At 46.5% G+C, this 11341-nt stretch overlaps 1 protein-coding gene across 1 annotated transcript in view; it reads right to left on the bottom strand.

Annotated features, from left to right (window-relative positions):
* CACNA2D1 (calcium channel, voltage-dependent, alpha 2/delta subunit 1) overlaps positions 1 to 11341 on the bottom strand; it is a gene marked incomplete at its 3' end in the record, with an annotated part of 640713 nt that overhangs the window by 69184 nt on the left and 560188 nt on the right. The gene's annotated exons all lie outside the window — the stretch shown is intronic.

Here is an 11341-nt window from a genome sequence, read left to right as displayed (position 1 = left end):
AGGCGGGCGACGGAAGGCCGATGCCTCCGTTGCCCGGCCCTCTACAGAATCCACCCCCCAAACCTCCAGGTATTTCCCTCCTTAGAGCTGGCAACCCTACATTCCCCTCAGTGCCTGTTGGTAGGCAACTAAGCTTGGTCCTGTCACCTACTTTGGCCTTTGGGAGAAAACACATTGGGGCCAATCCTGATAGGGTTGCCAACTCCAGATGGGAAATTCCTGGAGATTTGAGGGATGGAGCCTGAAGAGGGTGAGGTTTGAGGAGGGGTGGGACCTCAGACAGGTACACTGCCATAGACTCCACCCTCCAAACCAGTCAGTCCCACATAGGGAACCATTGTTGCCAATCTCCAGGTGAGGGCTGGAGAGCACTCAGAATTACAACTGCTCTGCAGAAGGGAGGGCAGAAGTCAGCTGAAGTCAAAGGGGCAGATAATGGTAGGTTGGTGGCTAGCTGGGAAGGAGATGGGGTTGCCAACTACATGCTGACAAATTCCTGGGGATTTGAGGGGTGGAGCCTGGAGAGGGTGGGGTTTGCAGAGGGGTGGGACCTCAGACAGGTAGAATGCCATAGACTCCACCCTCCAAACCAGCCATTTTGTCCTGGGTAACAATTGCTGCCAATCTCCAGGTGAGGGCTACAGATTACTCACAATTACAACTGCTCTTCAGGTAGCAGAGATCAGTTCCTCTGGAGAAAACAGTGGACTCTGTCATTATACCCTGCTGAGGTCACCACAGCAAATTGACACTGTTTGCCCAAAGCCAGAGCACTCCCCCAGAGCCTCTTTCTAGATCCCGTTGTATTGCTTTCACAACGGGCTTTACTGCTAGTAATAGATATGTACAAGTGGAGCCCCGCAAGAAACTTGTGGGATGGTCATCCCATTCCTCACACCTTTGCTTCCTCCCCTCTCCCGCTACCTCTCTCATACTCTTTTTCCCTTCTGCCCTCCTTTCTTACTCTGTATCTCTCCTCCATGCATGTTACTTCCTCTCTCTTTCTGCTCCCTCATCATTCTCTTTTTCTGCCTCCCCACCTCATCACTCTTTCTCCCCCCCACCCCGTCACTCTCTCTTTCTGCCCCCATCACTCAGCCAGCTTCCTGCCTGGTTCCTCCCCCACCCTGCGCAGCAGCAGCAATGGTGGCACTGCTCCCAGCCACCCAGCCTGCTTCCTCTCCCCCACAGCATCAGTGGCAGCTCTCTGGGAATCACAACGGATCTCCCAGCTACAGAGATCAATTCACCTTAGGGCTGCCAGCTCCAAGTTGGGAAATTCCTGGAGATTTCAGGGTGGAGCTTTGGGACAGTGGGGTTCAGGGAGGCAAGTAGCCTCAGCAGGGTATAATGGCTTCATTAGAAGGAAGCCTGCCTATGCGCATGTGCAAACTGTGTAAAAATGTTAAAAACGCCGATGCGCTCTGCTGAGCGCCTGAAGTGTGGACAGACATATTGCGATGTGCTGCGCAGTCAGGAGGGATCGCGTTTTAGCCGGCATAAACTGCAACAGTTCCAACCGGTACAGTTTATGCCGGCTGAAACGCCCCGTCTGAACGCACCCTTAGTGTATCAGATTCTTTCCCCTTTTCTGAAATCACAATGTGTCTTCTTTCTCCTGAGTAGTCTATAACTGCTTCCTTTCACTACAGACCAGGGACTGCCTCAGTGCCAATTCCCTGTATAACTGGACAGGCCTTGTATTTCTTCCCTGAAAGTATAACCCTATTCCTTTTGGCCTGATTGGGAGCCTCAGCCTGCTACCCAGTCACTCTTTGCCAAAATCTCAAACCCCAGTTCTTGGTTTTAGCTTTAGCTGACACTAGACTCTGAATTCTTAGATGGAATTCTTTCTCACGTTATGTTTAAAACAGCTGAGACCAGGAGTCTCTCTCTTTATTCAAAAGGTGAACCTGTCTGACAGTCTTTCAGTCAGACTATTCAGACATCCACTCCTGTAGCTGAACTTTTACTTTACTGAGCAGCAACTGCTGCTGAACTCAAAACAAATTCACTCCCCCCTTAGCACCCAGCTGATTTTATATTTCCCTCAGCTTGCACTGGCCAATCAGAAAAAAGAAGCAGTCTATCACTCAAGCTCAACATCCTAGAACAGAGTTAACCATTCACCTCCCTTCTCTGATTTTGCTGCATTACAAAAACAGTATTTTAAATGTAGTCTGTTACATAATACAATAATATTGTATTAACTGATGAACATGAAGCAACTGTTCTTTACTCATGTCTACCATGGCAACTGAATTCAGCGATCAATGTTTTAAAATTAAAAATGGGACTTGCTGCTACTAGACATACTGAACCCATGGCCAAGATGTCAACTTTCATCCCAGTTTGAGCAGATATCAGTTAACATTATCCTTCTATTACCTTACCAAATAAAGTTGAATAACAAAGTTCCCAACCATGTTATTAGTAATACTAGCACTATGGTTTTGATTCAAAGATAAAAAATGCAGAAATAAAAAAATGTATGGAGGTTCCATCATGAAATATGCTGCTTTAGGGGGCTAGCTCTTATGAAAGAAACAAAGGGAAGAAAAAACAGCCTCATAAATATTGTATATCAACTGCCACAATCTTGCTTTGATAGAAATTCTACAAGAGCTCCAAGAACGTAGAGAAGGCAAATGTTCTGTCCGGCTAGCATCTGGGCCTGTATCCTATCACTCCACTCAGCAAAGTCAGCTACAGTGGCTTTCTGCTGGAAAAAGAGCCATATGTTGGACATAGACTCCTTAGGCTGCAGGAAGGCTTCAGATTTGCTGAGAGCAGTAGGCTACAGTACAGCACTTTAAAATGGGGTCCTCATTTGAGCAAAGGGAACAGATTTGAGGCTGTGTTGAACGGAAGCAAAACCTGAATGGACACAGACTTCTATTCCAGATGCAATTATGGGGAGATAAAACAGTATCTTGAAAATGGCTCAGCAGTTAAGTGACAAGCCCTAATTGACAGCAAGGTCTGCATTTACTAAACTTGCATCCACACCAATACTTTACTGCTGAAGCTACTGCTGTCTAAGCTGCTGGTGCTCCACTTTACAGCTCTGTGCAGCAATATTTCATTATTTAAATTACTGCTGGAAGACCCAGACTTACTGCTGCTTGCAGCCATGTGCTAAGCAAGACAGTGTAAAACAGTCCAGGACTTCTCAGCTTTTTGGCTCAGATCAAGTGTGTGACTAATAGGGAACAGCTTACCTCTTCCTAGGCAGGAGGAGTGGAGTTGAGTAGGTTCTCTTTTTCAACCGCAATCAATCTGGCACACACCAGACTTGATGCAAAGGCATTTGGGACTGCCACTACTGGCCCTCCTTATCTGAGGACTGACTGGGAGGGGACAGCAATCATCTATGCCCCACTGGAGTGGTAATGGGGGATAGTAAAGAACTAAACGTGTAACCATTCAGATGGACTGGGTGTAAATATTACACTGCTAAAAAAAGGTAGCTGCTAAGTACAAAACTCACAGAACATAATGACATACAACAGAAAATGGAAGATTTGTCTCCACTTACCGTGAAGCTTCCTTCTCAGTGGTCCAGAGTGGAGCAGTCCTTTGGACTCCAAACTCCTGGGTTAGCTCCTCCCTCCTCTGAAGGCAGGGCCGGCAGACTCTTGAGGCACAGAGAGGGAGGGGCTTGTCCCTCAGATTCCCAGTTTCTCCAGCCCTGCTTTCAGAGCAGGTTGTGGTGGACTGTGCTCTCTCAGAGCACTCGAATTGGAAAGAAAATTGAAGAGAAGATAAGAAGAAGCACGGATATTGTGGAGGAGGACAGCATCAGGTAGCTTTTCAGCTTCCCTGTTTCCTGACGTCCCGGTTGTTCCCTCCATTCCCAAACGCGGAAGAACGTTTGTTCCTTCGTTGGGCCGTAGACCTGGGGAACCCCTGGGGAACAACAGACCAGATGAGTCCCACGACGCCGTGTTGAGGACAGAAGAGGTCTGGCAAGTTAGCTCTGCTCTCTCCCGATAGGGAGTGGTCGACAGAGCTGAGCGGCGGGGACGAGCGCACCGGGGCGCTTTGACTCCCATCAAGGTCGGACGCTCCTTGCTGGCTCCTCATCTCGGAACGGCGTGGGAGGCCAGGAGGACTACCCTAGGAACCACGGTAAGCGAAAAGAAACCCCATGGTTCCTGGCTAACCCAGGAGTTTGGAGTCCAAAGGACTGCTCCACTTCTGGAGCACCGGAGAAAAGAAACCTTTCAATGGAGGTAGAGAAGTATAGGAATATGGGGTATATGTATGTATGCATATACACACCATGTATTTCTATACTTTCTTTTTTTTCTATACTGTCTATCTTTCATATATGGATCTCATTAATATATATGAGTATGTTGGTATGCTTATTTTTTTAATGGTTCTGACCCATACAGATTACTGTTACCCCCTTATTTCCATTGAGTTTTCTACCTTTGAGCCCCACCATTTTGGATAACCACAGAAAGCCCCTGGGATACCCTTGCTTTTCTGAACTACTTCAGCACTGGACCCTCTGAATTCATTCTGCTAATGGTGGAGCTTTTTCACATAGCTCCTGCCCACGGAAGACTCAAGACTCAAGGTATAGATAGGGACTCTGGGGCAAGTGATGCTCTGTCATCTTGGTGCTTGGGGGGGGGTCAACAGTGGGAGGGCTTCTAATGTCCTGGCCCCACTGGTGGACCTCCTGATGGCACTGGTTTTTCTGGCCACTGTGGGATACAGAGTGTTGGACTGGATGGGCCTTTGGCCTGATCCAACATTGGCATCTCTTATGTTCTTATGTTCTTAACATTGGCAGAATGGCTTTGCAGGATCTACCTACCTTTCTATCTGTCTGCATACACACACAAACATATACATATATATATGTTATTTAAAAGACCTTTATAGCAGAGGAAAGACATACACACTATGGCATTTTATAATCATCTATCTAATGCCCTTTTAATCTTGCCCCTTCCTCCAAGGAATCCAGGGCAGCAAACATGGTTCTCCTTTCAATCATTGTATCCTCACAATGACCACCCAGTGAGCTTCATAACTGGAAAGGTATTTGAGCCCTATTGTCCCTGACAGTCAGACTCTTTGACGTGTGGAAATCCATGCCCAATTGCTGGAGGCTTACATCATGGTCAACATTTTCAATGCTAAATTAAATTAAACAGAAGCCTGTTGAAGGCAAATCCTTTTCACTGAACAGATGAAACTGAGGGCAAGCATTCAGTGCAGCCCTTTTTAGAAGTAAGTCCAACTATCCAGCATTGCTGTATGGAGAGGCCCTCATCATGACAAAGTGATGCAAAACTCAACACAAATTATACACACTGATCTTCCATAAATGACGTATCTAACTCCCAGTTTAATTATTCAGCAGAATGCAGCAGTAATGTTTTTAGAAGACTGTACTACTTTAGACTCTTGTTGGGGGTGAGGAAGATTGCACTCTCTTGCAAGGAAGCTTCATTGCACATAGAAGAAGGATTGGATTTATACCCCGCCCTTCACTACCCAAGGGAGTCTCAGAGCGGCTTACAAACTCCTTTCCCTTCCCCTCCCTACAACAGACACCCTGTGAGGTAGATGGGGCTGAGAGAGCTCTGACAGAAACTGCTCTTTTTCAAGAACAGCTCTTATCAGAACTACGGCTTGCCCAAGGTCATCCAGCCAGGTGCAAGTGGAGGAGTGGGGAATCAAACCCGGTTCTCCCAGATTAGAGTTCACGCACTTAACCACTACACCAAACTGGCTGAAAAAAAGCACCTCAGGTAAAGAGCTAGGCTACTGCAATGCTCTCTATATGTGGCTGCCCTTGAAGATGGTGAAGAAGCTTTGGTTAGTCCAGAATGCAAGATCGTTAGCTGGCACAGACTACAGGCTACTGTAATAACACTGGTGTTTAGCAATCTGCACTTGCCACATGTTCATTTTTGGTCCTAATTCAGCCTATAGAGCCTTATATAGCTTAGGTCCAGGGTATTTGAAGTGCCAAATGGCAGAATTCACTGCCAGAGTATGCAGTGATGTTCACGAGCATGGACGGCTTTAAAAAGGGATTAGAGAGAATCATAGAGGAGAGGTCCCCAATGGCTGCTAGTCATGGTGACTAAAGGGGACTGCCGCATGTTAATACTAAGAGCCAATATGGGGTGGGGGGAGGCCCACTCTGTTTGGTGGTTGTCTCTGGCAGTTGGTTTGCCAGTGTGTGAAACAGGATCCTTGACTGGATGGACCTTGATCTAATATATTTATTTTTATTGCATATTTTTATATCCCCCTCCTAATCAATGAGACTTAAAGTGGTTTATATAAATGTAAAATCAAGTACATTATATCAGCATAAAAGCACAAATAGAAGGAAGCAGGCCACAAAGTCCACTCATAGACTACTGAAAGCATTATGAAAGAGTGCCATTTTACATAAGCTCAAAAGCTGAGCAAAGTCTCCCCAATGGGAACCCATAGCAGGTTTCACTGTTCTCTTCTCCACTGTTCAGGTTCAGATTCACAGGTCTGTGTTTATGTCTTGGAGACAGGGCAGGGGTCCAGGAGGAACAGGGCCTTTTCAGTGATTGCCACTAATTTTGAAATGTCCTCCTCCTTTCCCTTTGCCTGCTGCCTTCATTTGACACTGTTGAGAATTTTTTGTTCCCATCAGCTGCTTTATGGCTAGCATGGTTTTTACTTGCTACTCTGTTCTACTGAAGCTTGCTTTTCAAAGAAGCTTTATATTATGTTGCATTTTATATTTTTGGTAATTGTACACAACCTCTGAAAGTATTAGTAGACAGCAGGTCTATAACTCGCCTCATCTCCTCAGTCTCAAGGTGGCTAAGAAAAACATCTTGTCCAGCAGCAAGATAAAATTACGGCATTAAAAATGCAGCCAACTCTGCCCAAACAGTTTATGCTCCGCCAAAAGACACTTTGGAGTAAAACTGTCTCATACACCTTCCTGGATTTAGCAAATGAAGTATCACACACAGTGATAGGTCATCCTAGACAGGGGCAGTCTTTGGGGCCCTGGGCGAAAGTCCAGGATTACAGTCCTGGGTAAGATGGGAGGGTGGACGTAGCCACTGAGCTGGCTGTCACCTGAAACCTGGGGGGGAGGGATGTATCCTATGGCTAACAATGTCCGTGGAAAGATGGCAGAAAAGCAGACCCTGGACTGGTTTTTCCCTCTTTAATTAGAAAGACTGTAACATTGTTCTGCACCTTTTCACTTCAGGCTTCAGTACAACTTGTCAAGGATTTATCCACTAGAGAATCTATGCAGCCAGACAATGAGATATAAAAGTGTCTGAGAATATGACCATCTTGTCTAATACATCAAATTTACAAATACCCTGGGGTTGCAGTTGACAATCTCTCTGTCTCTCTCTCTCTCATTCGGAAAATTTATTTCAGCCTCCCAAACTTCCACTGTGTCATAAACTGGACTTTGCTAATGCATTCTTTGGGGCTGTGGTGCCTCAGAGGTTAAGACGCTGAGCTGCAGACTGGAAGGTCTGTAGTTTGGCAGTTTGAGACCCTAGTGCCACGTGACAGAGTGAGCTCCCGTCTTTGGCCCCACTGCCACCCTCGGAGTTCGAAAGCAAGAAACTGCAAGTAGAAAAATAGGCACCACTTTGGTGGGAAGGTTAACAGCATTCTGTGTGCCTCGATGTTTAGTCATGCCGGTCACATGACCACAGAAACGTCTTCGAACAGCACTGGCTCTTCGGTTTGGAAATGGAGATGAGCACCGCCCCCTAGAGTCAGACTCGACTGGCTTTCGAGCAAGGGAAACCGTTACCTTATCTTTAATGCATTCTTTAAAAAAAACAAATAATTCATGGTCATTCTCTTCAGAAGTCATTGTGACTCTCTGTGAGCCCATTTTGATATCTTAGATCAGAAGATTAGTACCACCCTCTCCTTGGAATAACCATTCTCAACAGATACAACCATTCTTGACCACTCTGTTCAAACAATTTTGAGCTCTCAGTTTCCTCCTGTCTCCCTGCTATCCCCTCCATCTATGGGTCCCCAGTTCTTCCATCTCTCCCTGTACAGCAAGAGTAGGATGGAGTAGGAGGAAGACAGAGACAGGCTGTGTGTATGTACTACTCAAGGACTGGAAGAGTATCTTTTTTGCCCAAAGCAGTGGAGTGAATCAAAAAGCAAATGCACTTTCTGAGGTATTTTTTTACTGCGCGTCTTCGGCGGGATGCCACGGGTTGGCTACAGGTGCGCTATGCTTCCCAGTTGTTGTGGTGTGATTACACACCGAAAATCTGCCTACCACTCATGCCTTTAGCGTGGCAAATCCTCCATGTGAACGGGGCCCTTGTTTATTATTAAATGGATAGCTCAAATCCTCATAAACTATGTAATCTCTTTCTCCCCCCCCCCCCGAGCAACCCAGACTGCATTTCAAAGCCATTCATTTTGATTTGTACAGAAGACTTTGTGGAAGCACTAAGCACACATGAGGGCTTCAATCAGAGACCCCCCCCCCTCCCAAGCAACCCAGACTGCATTTCAAAGCCATTCATTTTGATTTGTACAGAAGACTTTGTGGAAGCACTAAGCACACATGAGGGCTTCAATCAGAGACAGCCATTTCACATGCCCATCATTTTTGCTTGCATAAGCTACTCTTCTGTGTGTTTTTTTAATCACTCTGAAGCAATTGTGCTCAGCCTTGGCAACAAATTATGTTGTGGGGCTCTAGCCATCACTTTTGACTGCAACTCTCACAGCTTGTCATCTTCTTTATTTCTTAACTCCCAAAATGGTACTCAATAAATGTGGCAAAGTGCTGAAAGGAGACAATGTCTGCCCCATGGTCCTTGATGTTCACCGGTTAACTTATAATGGTGCCATCCCATATGACGGGATGAAGACAGTCAAACAAGCCTGTGAATGACTCCCTAAGCAGACTTCCTGCCCATCACTGCTGATGCAGAGTTGCCATGACAGAAAGCAAGTGAGTGCAATGGAGGCCTTTAATCTTTCCAGACCTATCATTCACTTTTAACCTAAGGATGGCAGCAGGGACTCAGTGAGCAGCAAGCGCATGACATCAGAACTATGTGACCCTGCTCTGAAGCGTTAACTGCTATGCCATACTACCCTGTTTCCCTGAAAATAAGACCTACCCCAAAAATAAGCCCTAGCAGGATTTCTATGCATTTGTGGTATAAGCCCTAGTGTGTCTTCTTGAAAAAAAATAAAGACAGTGTCTTATTTTCGGGGAAACACGGTAGCTGTTCTAGGGGGGTTGCTGCTGTTGAACAGGAGCAAGCAGCCAGGCCTAGTATCATTCACTTTTAATGTAAAGATGGCAGTAGGGACTCAGTGAGCAGCAAGTGCATGACATCAGAACTATGTGACAGGAAGAGGAGGAGCTAGAGCCTCTGAACCTGACTGTGCAAAAAGGGAACCCTCACACTGATGAGTGACCTTGCATTGCTGCCCTGTTGCTCTTCTCAGAGCACATGCAAAGAGAAGAAGGAAGTGTGGCAGCAACAGGTCTTTCCAAAACAACAACAAACAAAACAATGGCAGCTTTGTAGGGGCTGGTGACCCAGCAGGTGGGGTACCATGGCCCCTGGTGGTAGGAAAATTGGGAAGATGTGTATTTGTTCTTCTAAATCTACGGAATTAAGATGAGAAGCCTGCACACAGAAAAAAGGGCCAAAGCCTAGAGAGAATCAGAGAGCAATTGGGTTATTATTTATTTACTAGGAATAAGGCCCATTGTGGAAATAAATACAATGAGCTCTGGAAAGAGGCTCTGGGGGGGGGGGTGCCCTGCCCTTGGGAACTCAGCAACAATTTGCTGTGGTGACCTCAGCAGGGTATAAGGACACAGAGTCCACCATTTTCTCCAGGGGAACTGTTCTCTGCCATCTGAAGAGCAGTTATAATTCTGAGTGATCTCCAGCCCTCCCCTGGATATTGGCAGCAATGATTCCCCAGGAGGAAATGGCTAGTTTGGAGGGTGGAGTCTATGGCATTGTACCTGTCTGAGGTCCTACCCTCTCCAGACTTTCTTCACAGTGAGGACCAAAGCCGCTTACATCATTCTCCTCTCCCCCTTTCAATCTGCACAACAACCCTGTGGCGTAGATTAGGCTGAAAGTCTGCGAGTGGTCTGAAATAACCCAATCAGCTTCCACATTAAGAATCTGGGTCTGGCAGACCCTGCTCTGAAGTGCTAACTGCTGCATCACACTGGCTGTCATGGGGTATAATGACAAAGAGTTCACAATTTTCTCCTGGGAGACTGATCTCTGCCATCTGGAGAGCAGTTGTAATTCTAAGTGATCTCCAGCAGCTGGAGATTGGCAACAATGGTTCCCCAGGAGGAAAAGTACAGTCTTTCTCTGCAGTGGGGACCAAAGCAGCCAGCTTACATCATTCTCCTCTCCCCCCTTTCGATCAGCACAACAACCTTGTGATGTAGGTTAGGCCAAAAGTCTGTGAGTGGTCTGAAATCACCCACTCAGCTTCCACAGCAAGAACCTGGGCCTGGCAGACCCTGCTCTGAAGTGTTAACTGCTATGCCACACTAGCTGTTCTAGCAGGGTTGCTGCTGCTGAACAGGAGCAAGCAGCCAGGCCTAGTTAAGCTATGCCATTAAGGTGGCATCAACTCACCCAGAGGGAGCTGCCAGGCCTAGGATAGCCAACTTCCAGGTGAAGCCTAAAGATTACCTGGTATCACAACTGAACTCCAGACAACAGATCTCTCTCCCCCTGGAGAAAATAACTGCTTTGGAGGATGGACTCTATGGCATTTTATTCAGCTGAGGCCTCTCCCTTCCCCAAAGTCTGGCTTCCATAGATTCCACCACCAAATCTCCAGGAATTTCCCAACCTGGATCTAGCAACCCTAGTCAGGACTGGCCCCAATGAGTTCCCCACAAAGACCAAAGTAGGCCTGGAAAGGGCCTTCTGCCCCTGCCTTTTTACTGATAGAACCAAGCTTGGTTGCCTAGCAACAGCCACTGAAGGGAAAGTGAGCCCCACAGCAGGAGGGGAATGCTTTGATGGCTGGTGGCTCACCTCAGTAGCCAGCCAGCCATGGAGGAACCAAGCAGCAGAAGCGACAGCAATAGAAGCCTCTTCCTGAGCATGGAACAGCTGTTTCAGTAGCCAGACAGACATGGAGGAGTGCACAGCACAGTCAATGAGAGCCGGAAATTGCCAATATGCTAGGGCTTTTATATATATATATGGGATTATTTATTACATTACATTTCTATACCACTCTCCCCATAAGCAGTACCTTTGTGTTTTGTTGGTATATGGTCTATAGCAAACACAAACAGTATGAATAATAG

This window comes from Gekko japonicus, unplaced genomic scaffold, assembly GCF_001447785.1.
Source record: "Gekko japonicus isolate JY-2015 unplaced genomic scaffold, Gekko_japonicus_V1.1 scaffold471, whole genome shotgun sequence".
Classification (NCBI taxonomy): Eukaryota; Metazoa; Chordata; class Lepidosauria; order Squamata; family Gekkonidae; genus Gekko; species Gekko japonicus.
This window is presented reverse-complemented; position numbering and strand designations above follow the sequence as displayed.